Genomic DNA, 14,151 nt, shown 5'->3' with positions numbered 1-14,151 from the left:
ATTCGAAATAATCTACACACTATTATTAGAATAATTACATTTAATAAGGTCTGTTTATACAGGGAAAATACAAAAATGAACTTTTAAACACCAGTTGAAAACAAGGGCCAGGTGCGGTGACTCACGCCTGTAATCCTAGCATTGTGGGAGACCCAAGGCTGGCGGACTCCTTGAGGTCAGGAGTTTGAGACTGGCCTGGCCAACATGGTGAAATTCCGTCTCTACCAAAAACACACAAAAAAAAATTAGCTAGGCGTGGTGGCGTGTGCCTGTAATCTCAGCCACTCGGGAGGCTGAGGCACGAGAATCATTTGAACCCAGGAGGTGGAGGTTGCAGCGAACCAAGATCGCGCCACTGCACTCCAGCCTGGCGACAGAACGAGAATTCGTCTCAAAAAAAAAAAAAAAAAAAAAGGAAAAATAAAACAATTAAGTATTATTTATCATTACATGAAAATCAAATTCATTGGAATATATTTAATAAGAGAACAAATGGAGTGTTATGTCATGCGTATGGATTAAAAGTTTCAATGTTGTCAAGATATCACTTCTCCCTAAAATTTGTCTAGTCATCCAAAGGAATCCCAATCTAAACCCAAGATAATTTTCCTTATTGCTTTTGTGGCAAAGAAATGAAGGTGATTTCTGATTTTCATCCTCAGCTCCGTAATTATAAATCTTGCTAGCAACTTCAGAATTAATTGCTCAAATAATCCATTTTGGAAACAAGACTGAGATTCCAGAGTACGTTCGGAAGTTTCCTTTAATTAGCCCTAAATGTAATCCCTAACCTTTCCAAACCCAGAGACACATTCAAACCGATTCCCCTGTCTTGACAGGTGCAGTCCAGAGAAGTAAAATGTTATAAAATAGAAGCTGCCTGGTTCTGAGAAAGGGCTGAGACTAAGTCTAAAGAAAGAAAAGCCCAGAAGGCAATCTCTAGAGCGATGCTCATACTGGGACGGGGTTGACGCTCCGGTCCTCTGCCCTCCAAATCGCTGCCTCCTGAGTGCAAATGACTGTCAGAACACCACGTGCCCCAACTCGGTCATCTACAAGTCTCCTGTGGAGTTCCTTTGTTAGACACCCACCGCCCCCACCCCCAGGACATGCGAACGACGAATCATTAAAATGATAAGGAGTAGTACCTGAAAATGTTGCTTTTAGGAGACTTTATCACATTTGGAAAAAGCGAGTAGCCTTGACTTGTGGTTATCCTTGGACTAACTGAAGGATTAATGGTACTAATATTTAAACTGCCCGAAACTTTCTCCGCTTGTGTTAGTTCCGCAGTGCATCTTACTAAGTAAGCCAAACGTATTTTTGGAGTTTTTGTCTTTTCTCACAATAAACTGTACTAGAATGTAGAGATGCTATGCCAAGAACATTTTATTTAAAAGTAGGAATAGGTGCAGTAGCCAGTTTTCCTACACCTATGGGCTCTATGGCTTAGTTGGTTAAAGCGCCTGTCTTGTAAACAGGAGATCCTGGGTTCGAATCCCAGTAGGGCCTTGGGGCTTTTCTTTTCACTAGAAAGCCAATTCTTCATTAACCCCTACTGCACCTAGATTCTCCGCTGTATTCTATATACTGCAAATTCTAATGCAATAAACTGTAGGTTATGTAAAGGCAAGATTCCCAGCCTCAAAGAATAAAATGAGGACCATCTGGTAAAGTTTTGAATTGAATTCTGGCACAGATCCTTTTTTTCCAACAAATATTTATTAAGATTCTCTGTGTTATGCACAGACTCAAAACCTATATAGATGTAGATTATGTCATCTCTAGAATGCAAAAATGTTCATCTCTATAGCTGATTTCAGAAGAGTACATATAAATTAATATACCACCATAAATTAATAAATCCACCATAAAATAGAGGGGAAATGAGCATATTTGCAGGGTCCTCCTTGCCTTTAGGAGATAACAGGAGGAAAATAACTTTTAAAACCTTGTTAACCTTCTTACAAAATGAACTAGGAACACTTTATAGTGATGGTCGGTTAGAAGCTGTATTTGCCGGAGGCTGGTGCATCTTTGGGGCTGAAACAAAAGTGCTGAAGAAATGAAGCATATTAAGGAAAAATTTCAAACATCCAAAGCTAATAAGGCCAACCTTAGTTCATTAGTTTCATTTGCGTGTGTTTGCATCTTTCATTATTTTGACCATTAAGCCAATACAGATTTGACTGCCTTCTATGTGCAAGGTACTGCTCCAAGTGCCAGGGGTAGTCTGGGTTCATAGACCTAGGAGTCTCTAACTGTAACAGCCTTGGAGATCTGCCACAGCATTCTGTATGAAGTCAACCTCATGCCAGGGAGTTCCAAACCAAAGACTGAAGATGGCAGAGATACCAGGGCCTGCCAATTTCTCCCATACCTGGGACCTCTCTAGTGAGGAAGCTTTGTTCTAGAGCTTCCCATTGGCTGGCAATGGAAATGTGAAGTAAGGTGGTAGAGCTTAAGCACCAGAAACCAAGGGGCTGCAATTATCCTAATGGCCAGCAAGGATGGAGGGGCAGACAGGGGGCCTGACCAGCACAGCACTGTAGATATCACTATGGGAGCACATAGCCGGGCTATGAGTCTGCTGCTTAATGCATATAATCAGAAGAAAAGAATGAACAATCAAGAGGCTGAGGGTGATCACTTCAAATAAGCAAAAGAAAGATAAAGAAAGAGAGAGAGAGAGAGAAGGGGAAAGAGAAAGAGAGAGAAAAGAGAGAGAGAAAGAAAGAAAAAGAAAAGGGAAGAAGCAAGCAAGCAAGCAAGCAAGCTACAATGGACTTTCATTTTAACTTCTTAGTCTGACATCTGGCTATAGTCACAAGAGTTTTGTTCCTGTTCTTTGGGATTTTTATCATTACTATGAATTAATTTTGTCAAATGTAAAAACTGTAAAAAAGTGATGAGGTAGCTTAGACCCAAAGTGAAGGGTGCTAAAACACCACGGCATCTACCAGAAAGCATATGTTAGGAGAAAAGTGGCCAGTTGACATTCATCAGTTTTTATCACTAACTATCCTAAAACTGGCACAGTGGAAATGTGAATAGAGTGGCTGAGGTGGCAGAGAGTGAGACTACACAAGGGTGGAACAGAATAAACTCCCATTTACTAAAGCAGAAATAACAGGTGCTGCCTGTAAATGTCCAAAATGCCAGCAACAGTTACCAATGCTAAGACTTTCAATAGCTCAATTCCTCAAGGAGACCAGTCAGCCACTTGGCAGGTTGATAACAGACCCATTCTACCATAGGCAGGCCAATGTTTGTTCTCACAGGAATAGACACCTATCCCTGGTATGGTTTTAACATTCCTGTTTATATAGCCTCAGTCAAGACCACTTTCTAGGGATATTTGGGTTCACGTGCATGGAATCTCAAAAAAGCTAGTGTGTGACCATACAAACTGGCTAGGAGACCCACTTCCAGCAAGTCCATAATGATGAGACTCACTGGTCCTATTCCAGACCATGTCATGTAGGAGCACCTGGTCTGACAGAGTTGAACTGGCTTGCTGACGGCACAGCTTCAGCACCAGCTCAGAGGTAATACGGCATTCTCCAGGACGCAATGTGTGTACCACTGAATTAGAGCTCCTAAACGGTGCTGTGTCTCCAAAAGGAAGAAAATGTGAGTCCAGGAATCAAAACATGGGAGCACGATGGCCCCATTAATCATCACTTCCAGTGAAGCACTAGGAAACTTGTGTTTCCCATCCCACAATTCTGAGCTTGGCAAAGTTAGGCTCCTGGTCTCAAAGGCAGAGTTCCACATGGCATTTCCCAAAATCAGAGTCCTCTCATAAAGGTTTTCATTACAAGCATTAAAAACCTAAGAATCTACCTTGAAAATGGACTCACTTCAGCAAATATTACTGGGTGATACAGAATGAATTCTACACATATTTTTTTTTCATCTGTGTTTGCATTCCTGCGATTTATCCTCAAGCATATATTTCTGACCATAAATAATTTTAATTCATTTCAAATGTTTTGGTTATCCGTGATCACTTGGGCAGTATGAGAAAATGTAGCTTCTGAATATTAGCCACCTCTATGTTGCATATACTTCCTGGGATATAGTATCTAAGATCTCTGTAAGCTGCCATTTTGTTAGGTATAGAAGTTTGGTATCTAGGGAGTAGGCCTTATTTAGCAATTCAAATTTTATGGAGATGAATGATCAAATGTCTTTGAAATTTTAACATGGTAAATTGTACTCAAAACAAGGGTTTGTTCTTAGTATCACAATAATTTCCATATCAAACAATACCAAGCCCCATTTTTTTAGATTGTCATAGCAAGCACTACTTGATATTTAAGATGTAGACAAGTTGATTCATCTTCTAAAACTACTACATCATTAAAAACTACCACTTCCAGGCCGGGCGCGGTGGCTCAAGCCTGTAATCCCAGCACTTTGGGAGACCGAGGCGGGTGGATCAGGAGGTCGAGAGATCGAGACAATCCTGGTCAACATGGTGAAACCCCGTCTCTACTAAAAATACAAAAAAAAAAAACTAGCTGGGCGTGGTGGCGCGTGCCTGTAATCCCAGCTACTCAGGAGGCTGAGGCAGGAGAATTGCCTGAACCCAGGAGGCGGAGGTTGCAGTGAGCCGAGATGCGCCATTGCACTCCAGCCTGGGTAACAAGAGCGAAACTCCGTCTCAAAAAACTACCACTTCCAAAAAAATAACACAATCATGGTTGAACAACATCACGCAAAACATCAGGAAATTTCATCTTTACTGATATAGCAAGAAGCCCATTAGCGCACTGGGGTATGTTGTGGGGTTGGGGGCTAGGGGAGGGACAGCGGTGGCAGGGAGGTTGGGGAGGGGTAACAATGGGAGAAATGCCTGATGTAGGTGACGGGGGGATGGAGACAACAAACCACCATGGCATGTGTGTACCTATGCAACAATCCTGCAAGATCTGCACATGTACCCCAGAACTTAAAGTACAATTTATAAAAGGCATTTTGGAATCCTTGTGTTCAGGGATCAGAAGAGAAGAGAAACTACAGCTGCTTTTACATAGTGAGGTGAGGGTTGAACATATATGAAGCTCAGATGGTTCACTTAGTTGCCTCTTGATATACCCTTGTTCAACTGTAGTCATAGACGGACAACCAGAGAAAGAGAACAGAACAAACAACCAAAAGAAAAAATACTTTTATTTATAAATAAATAGGCCTGAGGATTAGTGCAGAAAAATGAATTATTCAATAACAAGTGTGAGAAAATTGAGTGTTCAGGCAGAAAAATGCAAATAAAACTGAATCACTGTCTGTTATCATACCTCTCCAAAAATCTATCCTAAATGTAAAATATTAGTATATAAAAACACAATTTTAAATCATTTGAAAGAAAGTATAATATTTTAATCTTCCAGGGTTAGAAAAATTTTTCTTAATATCCAAATAATACAATCCATATAAAAATAAAAATAAATTTAAATAAATTAATCATAAAATCTTTTGTGCCTCAGAAGACATCACAAGCAAAACAGAGAGATGGGCCTCAAACCGGGATGTCAGAGATGGATACAAGTTTTATAGAAACTGAATCCTATATAATCTGGGGGACCCTCTTGAAAAATAGAATACAAAATTATGAATGTATAAGTACTACAGATACTCCTGCAGCCTTCAAAGCAACCCAGGCAAGTGAAGAATCCTAAATATCAAGGATATATAAGGACCTTTTTTTAAGTCAATAATAGACCAACAGCCTAAGAGGAAAGTGTACAATGATATGAAACCAGTAATTAACAAATGAGGAAATACAAATTAGAAGATTCTCACTAGTAATAGAAAATGCAAATTTTAAAAATCGTATATAAAATTATACCAATAAGACTGGAATAAGTTTTAAAGCCCAGTGCTATCAAAAGTTGAAGAGGCTACCACACTCCAGCCTGAGCGACAGAGCCAGACTCTGTCTCAAAAAAAAAAAACGTCGACGAGACTGTTGACCAGCAAGAACTCACACACACTACTAGAAGAAGTATAAGTTGATAGTAATTTAGCAATATCTAGTGCACATTTCCAACTAGCACATCGTGGCACATAGTTGAGCTATGAATGCGTGACAGGTGTGTTGCTGAGATACTGATCTCCTTAGAGTGGCCACGCAAGACCAAGGGAAGTGAATAGCTATAGTTCTGGCTGCTTCCAGCCACAAGCAGCTTTATACATCAATCCCAGTTTGTTATACAATTATCACTTACATACCATGAGATGAGAAGGAGTGAGAATAACTAAATGTGTCCATTAGAATTTAGTTGCAAACATCAGCATCCATTCTAGGGATGATATAGTGTAGGAATTTATTGAAGAATATCAGTTGATTTAGAGTCTCCTGAAAGGCCAGAGAAACACTAGAATTATGCAGTCAGGAAAAATGCCCAAATTTCACTGCCAGACTGATCATACAAGCAATCCCATGACAGTGAAAAATTATCACCATTTTCAATATGAGCACGAAACACAGGGCACTACAGCATCAATCTTGGTCAATTTTGCTTCTAAAAGTTCTTAACATACCCACACTGCTACACTCATTTACAGAATTCTGCACAGCATCCCCTTCCTCACAGTGCTCTCTTCTAAACTGACCTTTTTCATGAATATGTCTTATTAGCAAAATCTATGTTACATGCCTGCTCACCATCTTCAGGGGAAGTTAAAAAATGAGTTTTTCTAGCACCTACTTTAAAGAGGAAGGAGTTATAGTGGGGAAACGTCACAGCTATAGAAAGGGTGCCCCAAATATTTTGGGTAGCCACAAATATGTCAAATATTTACAACATCCAATATAGTAAAGAGAAATATATCCTATTAGCAATTTCACTACTGGATAAATGTCATTTAAGAAAAGCTAAATGCACTAGTGAGGTTCTCACACATGCACAATTGTCCAGGCCTCAAGGAATAGACGTGGACATTGTCTCCAGCGATGTGCAGCTGGATGCATACTCAGAAGTGACATAGCCCTGCCAGGAGTCCTGGGGCTGGCGGTTGCTCTGGATGCTCAGTGTCCAGAGAAGAGGATGGGGAGGAGGCTTTGTGCAGAACAGGAACCATGCCCCATAACTTCTTTTATTCTGCATTAGCCTTTGTGTCATAAAATAAAACACAGGTAACACAAAAGAAAAAAGATCTTAAAATGGTGAACTTTAATCAAAGGTGAACACCCTTTAACCATCAGTTAGAGAGAAAAGTTTGTCAGCTGACCTAGAAGCCCATCAATTGCCCCAGCTCAATAATAAATTCTTCCCTTTTTAAAATCAACCACATTCTGACTTTTATGGTCATCACTTCTTTGTTCTATTTTATATTTTCATTATCCAAAATTTAGTTTTACTTTTAAAAATACGTTTTTGCTCTCATTTGTTCTATAGATTCTCCTTTTAAATTGTGTGGTAGAGTTTCCTGTTATTTGCATTTTGTGGATTGTACCCAAAGGTATGGTTTAACATGCATCTTTATTACCTGTATTTTCTAGATATTTGTAGTTTGGTATAGAGATTTGCAGCTATTCAGTTTTTTTCCCATGAGTTTTGATGGTACTATATCATGTTTTTCACCAAGAGGTTTGCAGGTATTCAGTTTTTTTCCCAGGACGCGGAGGTTGCAGTGAGCCAAGATCATGCCACTGCACTCCAGCTTGGCAATAGAGCAAGACTCTGTCTCAAAAAAAAGAAAGAAAAGAAAAGAAAAGAAAAGAAAAGAAAGAAAGGAAGGAAGGAAGGAAGGAAGGAAGGAAGGAAGGAAGGAAGGAAGGAAGGAAGGAAGAAAGAAAGAAAGAAAGAAAGAAAGAAAGAAAGAAAGAAAGAAAGAAAGAAAGAAAGAAAGAGAAAGAAAGAAAGAGAGAGAGAAGAAGGAAGGAAGGAAGGAAAGAAAGAAAGAGAAAAAGAAAGGAAGGAAGGAAGGAAGGAAGGAACCGTGTTGTGATTAACACCTTAATAATTTATCTAAGATGTTGCTTCAGAGGGAGATGATACGAGTGAAGCGGAGGAAAGAGTACCAGGTTCTGTTATCCACTAAGCCGCTGTGTGGTCTTGGGCAAGTTGCCTATACTTTCTTGGGCCTTAGATTCCTCATCTGTAAATTATGGAATTAGATGTATAATCTCTCTAAGACCCCCTCCACCTTCTACAATTAAGTGACTTTTCTGAAAGCCATCGTGTTTCTATATTTCATTCCTCAGCCTGACATTCAATAGTCTCCTTCACAAATTGGTCCCAGCATTTCAGATATTTTTTCTCTGTTATCCTACATGAGCTGTGTACTCGTTATATTGACCTCACTTTCCCCAGCCACCCTGTGTACACTGAAGCTTCCGTTCCTTTTTCTTCCATTTCTCCCCCTTTACACCCAGAATGCCCTTCGTTGTTTCCCCAACCAGATTTTATTTTTTTTATGTCTTCTTAGGTTTTTTATTGTTTAGTTTTTAAACATTTTTACTTTGGATTCAGAAGGTACATGTGCAGTTTTATTACATGAATATATTGCAAAATGGTGTTTGTCTTCTAGTGTACTCATTATCCAAATAGTGACCATTGTACCAAAGGAGTAATCTGTCAGCCCTCACTCCTGTCCCAAGCCCCGCCCCCAGTTTGTAGTCCCCAGTATCTATCGTTTCCATCTTTATGTCCATATGTCCTGACTGTTTAGCTCCTGCTTACAAATGAGAACATGTGGTATTTGATTTTGTTTCTGATTTATTTTGCTCAGGATAATGGCCTCCAGCTTCATCCATGTTGCTGCACAGGGTATTTCATGTTTGTTGCTTGCTTGGATGTCGTCTTTTGAGAAATGTTGGTTCCTGTCCTTTGCCCACTTTTTAATGGGGTCTTTTTTTGGTTTTGTTTGTTTGTTTTTTTTCTTGTTGAGTTGTTTGAGTTCCCTGCAGATTCTGGATATTAGTCCTTTGTCAGAGGCATAATGCAAATTTTTCTCCGATTCTGTAGATTGCCTGTTTACCTCATCATCTGTCCACCTTGGTCTCCCAAAGTGCTGGGATTACAGGTGTGAGCCACCATGCTGGCCTTATACGAACCAGATTTTACATATGTCTTACCATAAACCCATTTAGAATAAACAAGCTTTCTGAATGCTGAAGCTCCTAGAGGTTGTGTAGCAGTATCACTAAATGTGTCACTAAAATGGGCTTGGGTGAAATGTTAGTGACCCTGTTGGACACTTATCCTATGTGTTTTCAGTTAACTTGATGACAATTGGGTTTGCCTTCTGAAAATAATATATTGCTTCCCGAGAAAGAGAAAAGCAATCCCTTTCTAGAGATAATGGAAAATGCTAGTACTCAAGGAGGCATTGGTCTCCTTAAGCAAGGAGGGAGCCTGCGATGCTGACCCAGACATACACCAGGCTGCAATGAGAGTCAGAGGAAGATCCTTTCTAAATTGTGTTCTATAAATAGCTTACGCCACTGTACACTACACATCCAGGTAGGATACACCCAAGAGGAAGTGAACCTTTTTCAGGCATCTTTATTTTAGCGAGTGCAGAATAAGATGGGCTGAACCTCGAGAGGAATTCTGAGATACCGAAACAAAGTGGAGTGTGATGCAAATAAAAAGATAACTAGAAACTTGACCGGATTAGAAGACAGGTAGCAAGGCTCAAAGCAGGGAAGGCCATAAATGACGAGATGACAGTATACCCTAGGATAGATGAACTAGATGAACTTCTTTAGCATGGTTTCATGTGGATATTAATTTATTTTAGGGACTGAGTGACTCTGAGGACATTAGCTATCATTTTTATTGAGTCTAATCCTACTATCAGTTAATAATGGAGCTATCATTTTCATATAATTAGTCAAATACCTACAAGTGAACAGACCTTGAACTTCCTCTATGTTTCTGAGAGAGGGCTTAAACCTCCAAATGTGACACCCTTGAAGGGTAAATCAAGTCATGGACACTTAAGACGCTGGGATGATGACATAGTATTTGAACATTATAATTTGCCAAATGTCTGTTGAACCACCTGATGCAATGCAACTTGTGCCTCCTCCCTTACTCCTTTTTTGCACTTTTTCTTCCTTATATTCACCTCTTTTTTATCTGTTGTCCCTTTTTTTCTGACCACCTACATTTTATCTACCATATAAGCATCATTTCTTTATAAGTCCTCAACCTGTCCCCGCTAAAGGTATCTCCCAGATATTTGTTCTTGTAGGGAGGAAGGAGAGACAGTGGGTTTAATTAGAGGTGATGGGGTCACATTTTTTAAAAAGGGCAAGAAAACCCTAGTAGGGAGTCAAAGCATAAACACTCTATATCAGATTTTATGAGTGGCTATTACTAACAGCTTATGTAAATAAGCTCCAAAGGTAGACAGTTTGAGGTTGTTATTTTGCTCTATAGAATCATCAGGGATCTAGGTCCCTTTCACCTTGTGACTGTCCCCCATATACAGCTTCTCTTGGCCGCTGAAGCACTGGCCATCAGTTCTGCATTCTAGTCAGCGGAAAGGGCAAAAATACAGACTCTTCTGGCTAAGTCAGCATTTTTCAAGGAGCCTTCTGAGAATGCACAAATTCTTACATCTAGTTAGCCAGAATTTAGTCGCACAACCACACTTTGCTACAAAGGTAACTGGGAAATGTAATATTCATTTCAGGTGCCAGTGTACAAGATAAAAATTGTAATGGTTATTTGATTAAAAAGGAGAGAATACTTACGTGGTAGGCAGTCTCTGCCCTAGTCCCAAATAAAGGTATAACATTCAAGTTGTGAAGTGCAGAAACCAACCCTTAATAAATATGTGATGAAGATCTGTAAATAAATGAATGAATGAGAGAAGGAGTACAAGGAACAGAATCAGAACTAAGAGATTCAATGGTGTTTTAATGAATAGTAGGAAGGTGGGGGTGGGGAGTGGGGATAAAGCAAGAGGGAAAAGAGGAAGTGAGGAACAAGAACAGATAAATCTCTGAGTTAGAAGTCCCTAACACATCACGCTTTTTTAAATAACAGTATTAAAAAGCTTTATTTAAAAATGCAGTTTAACTCTATTTTGAAGTGATATCAAGACATATTTTTATTTTATATATTTATTTTTTGAGACAAAGTCTCACTGTTACCCTGGCTGGAGTGCAATGGGGCGATGTGGGCTCACTGCAACCTCTGCCTCCCAGTTTCAAGTGATTCTAGTGCCTCAGCCCCTCAAGTAGCTGGAACTACAGACGTGAACCACCATGCCTGGCTAATTTTTTGAAGTTTTAATAGAGATGGGGTTTCACCACGTTGGCCAGCCTGGTCTCAAACTCCTAACCTCAAGTGATCCGCCCACTGCTACTAGAAAAAAACTTATCCCTACTTCCCTAATTTAAGAATTATTTTTATTTCTTCAAATCATCTATTTAGTATGATAGATATTTTTGTCAGTGTACTTAGAATTTTATGACTTGGTACATTTTTATTAATCACTCATTTAAAAAATTACTCCATGTTTCCGCATAATTATACTTATTACCTTATGGTCTATATAATAGTTTTAGGTCACTTTAGGCTTCATATATACATGTGTGTGTCTGTTTGTATGTATATACATACACACAGTCATGTGTTACTTAACAACAGGGATACATTCTGAGAAATGCATCATTAAGCAATTTCATCATTGTCTGAACATCACAGAATGTACTTACACAAACCTAGATATAATCTACTACACACCTAGGCTATATAGTATGGCCTGTTTTCCTAGGCTACAAACCTGTATAGCCTATTACTGTAGTGAATACTGTAGGCAGTTTAACAATGGTAATTATCTGTATATCTAAACATATCTAAAAATAGCAAAGGTACAGTAAAAATATGGTATGAAAGATTTTAAAATAGTATACCTGGATAGGGCAACTCTTATAATCTTACTGTCTTATATGCAGCCCGTTGTTGTCCAAAACATTGTTAATCACAGCACAACAGGGCCACTTCTATCTCCATTTGGGATACATTTCACAAAAGGTGAAATAGCTGAGTAAAAAGATTGTCATATATGTTTAAGCATTGCTAATAACCACATTTTTGTCTAACGGACACTGTTCATCAGGCTGTGTGAAAACAGGCATTCTCACACTTTACTGTTGAGAGTACAAAATAACACCCTACAAAGGTCTCTCTCTTATTGTTCATTGCAGCATTATTTGTTAAAGCTAAACATTGGAAGCAACCCAAATACCCACCCCGCTAAGAGACTGGTTAAAAAAATTATGATACATCTACACAATGAATTATTATGCAGGTGTGAAAAAAGAGGACTACTTCAGGAAATAGATTTAGGACATTTCTAGGCTCTTCTGTTAGGCGATAAAGAAAGGCATGAAAGAATGTATATAATCTAACTTACGGGGTAAAAAAGGCAAATACTTTTGTAAGAAAAAAGGAAGGGAGGAGGGAAAGAAGGAGAGGATAAATAAATAATGAAAATGGGATATGAGTATATGGGGTAAAGGGACTAGGGATGGAAGCAGAACTCCTCTATACCTTTTTATATAATGTGGATTTTGAATTAAGTAAATGTTTTGAATTTTCAAAAAAGAATTAAAAAGGGATGAAAGCAAAGCCTGAAATGGAATATAAACAGAAACCAGTGATCTTAACTGTATATCATTTGTAATATAACCATATAGAGAAAAGAAATAATTCAAGTAAGGTATTTATCCAGTTCTTTGACTATACTCCCTTAACAGGATATAATTAAAAAACAAAACAAGCAAAGAAATTTGAACTCTATGCAGTAGATATATTATTGCTAGTTATCGATATATTGGTATTATAATCTTGAAACTTTTTTTTTTTTTTTTTTTTTTTGTGATGGAGTTTTGCTCTTGTTGCCCAGGCTGGAGTGCAATAGCTCCATCTCAGCTCACTGCAACCTCCACCTCCTGGGTTCAAGCGATTCTCCTGCCTCAGCCTCCCAAGTAGCTCGGATTACAGGCATGTGCCACCATGCCCAGCTAATTTTGTGGGGTTTTTTTTAGTAGAGATGGGGTTTTTCCATGTTGGTCAGGTTGGTCTTGAACTCCTGATCTCAGGTGATCTGCCCGCCTCAGCCTCCCAAAGTGCGGGGATTACAGGCTTGAGCCACAGCGCCCAGCTGAAACTATTTTGTTTATAAGATAGAGTAAAATGAGTGAATTTCTTTATGCTATCGGGAGCCAGAGTTTTCACAGTGGGGGAAAAGAAAAAAAAATGTGCAACGGTGAAAAATGAAAAGGAATTCTGTGAAGTTGTTTTTGAACAGAAAGCATCTTATAAAATCTTCCATATATATATATGGATATGTGTGTGTATATATGTGTGTATGTATGTATGTGTGTGTATGTATATATACGTATATATGCATATATATACATATACATATGTATGTATATGTACATATACATACATACGTATATATATGTATATATACATACGTGTGTGTGTATATATATATATATATATATAATTTTCTAGCTCTTGTCCACTGACGGGGCCTAGAGTCAATAATATATCCTAGTAGCAATGAGGTTATTCATTGCCCAAAATCCAGTTCTTGGTTTCTGTATCCCATTTTTCATTAGTAAGTACTGTGGCTTCATAGAGCAATGGCGATTCCAGGTTTAGGGTAGGAATAGTATAAAATGAGACTGAAATATCTTATGTGAGAAAGTGAAGTGCAAAAAAACTGTTGGGAACTTATCAAAGGACATAGAAACCTGTTTGAGGCAAAGAAAGAAAGAGAAGGAAGGATGGAAGGAAGGGAGCGAGGGAGGGAAAGAGAAAGAGCAGGAGAGGAGAGGAGGAGAGAAGGAGAGAAGAAGGGAGGGAGGGAGGGAAAGAGGAAGGAAGAAAGGAAGGAGGGAAGGAAGGAAGGAAGGAAGGAAGGAAGGAAGGAAAACTGTTTCAAAGGGCTCCAACAGACCAAATTTTAAATAATTTAAGCATCAACATAACGACAGTAATTGTTTATAACAGTGAATTTTAAAAGAATCCAATAGTTCATCGTGATAAAATGAGACAGCAGGGAAAAGGTATTTTTTGCAGGAAATGGCAACTAATAAACGTAGAAATGTGCCTCCGTCTCCTCACCTGTTAAATGGAGAGAACTGTACCTAACTCGCAGGGTTGT

General features: G+C 38.8%; 1 non-coding gene across 1 annotated transcript; it reads left to right on the top strand.

The window, feature by feature from the left end:
- Nucleotides 1-1,438: 1,438 nt before the first annotated feature.
- On the top strand, nucleotides 1,439-1,512 carry TRNAT-UGU (transfer RNA threonine (anticodon UGU)). Its single transcript has one exon. It is a non-coding gene; the product is annotated as a tRNA-Thr (tRNA).
- Nucleotides 1,513-14,151: the final 12,639 nt, after the last annotated feature.

Source organism: Saimiri boliviensis, chromosome 4, assembly GCF_048565385.1.
Source record: "Saimiri boliviensis isolate mSaiBol1 chromosome 4, mSaiBol1.pri, whole genome shotgun sequence".
In the NCBI taxonomy this organism is placed as follows: domain Eukaryota; kingdom Metazoa; phylum Chordata; class Mammalia; order Primates; family Cebidae; genus Saimiri; species Saimiri boliviensis.
The sequence above is the reverse complement of the archived record's forward strand: the minus strand, read 5'-3'. Positions and strand labels throughout refer to the sequence as shown.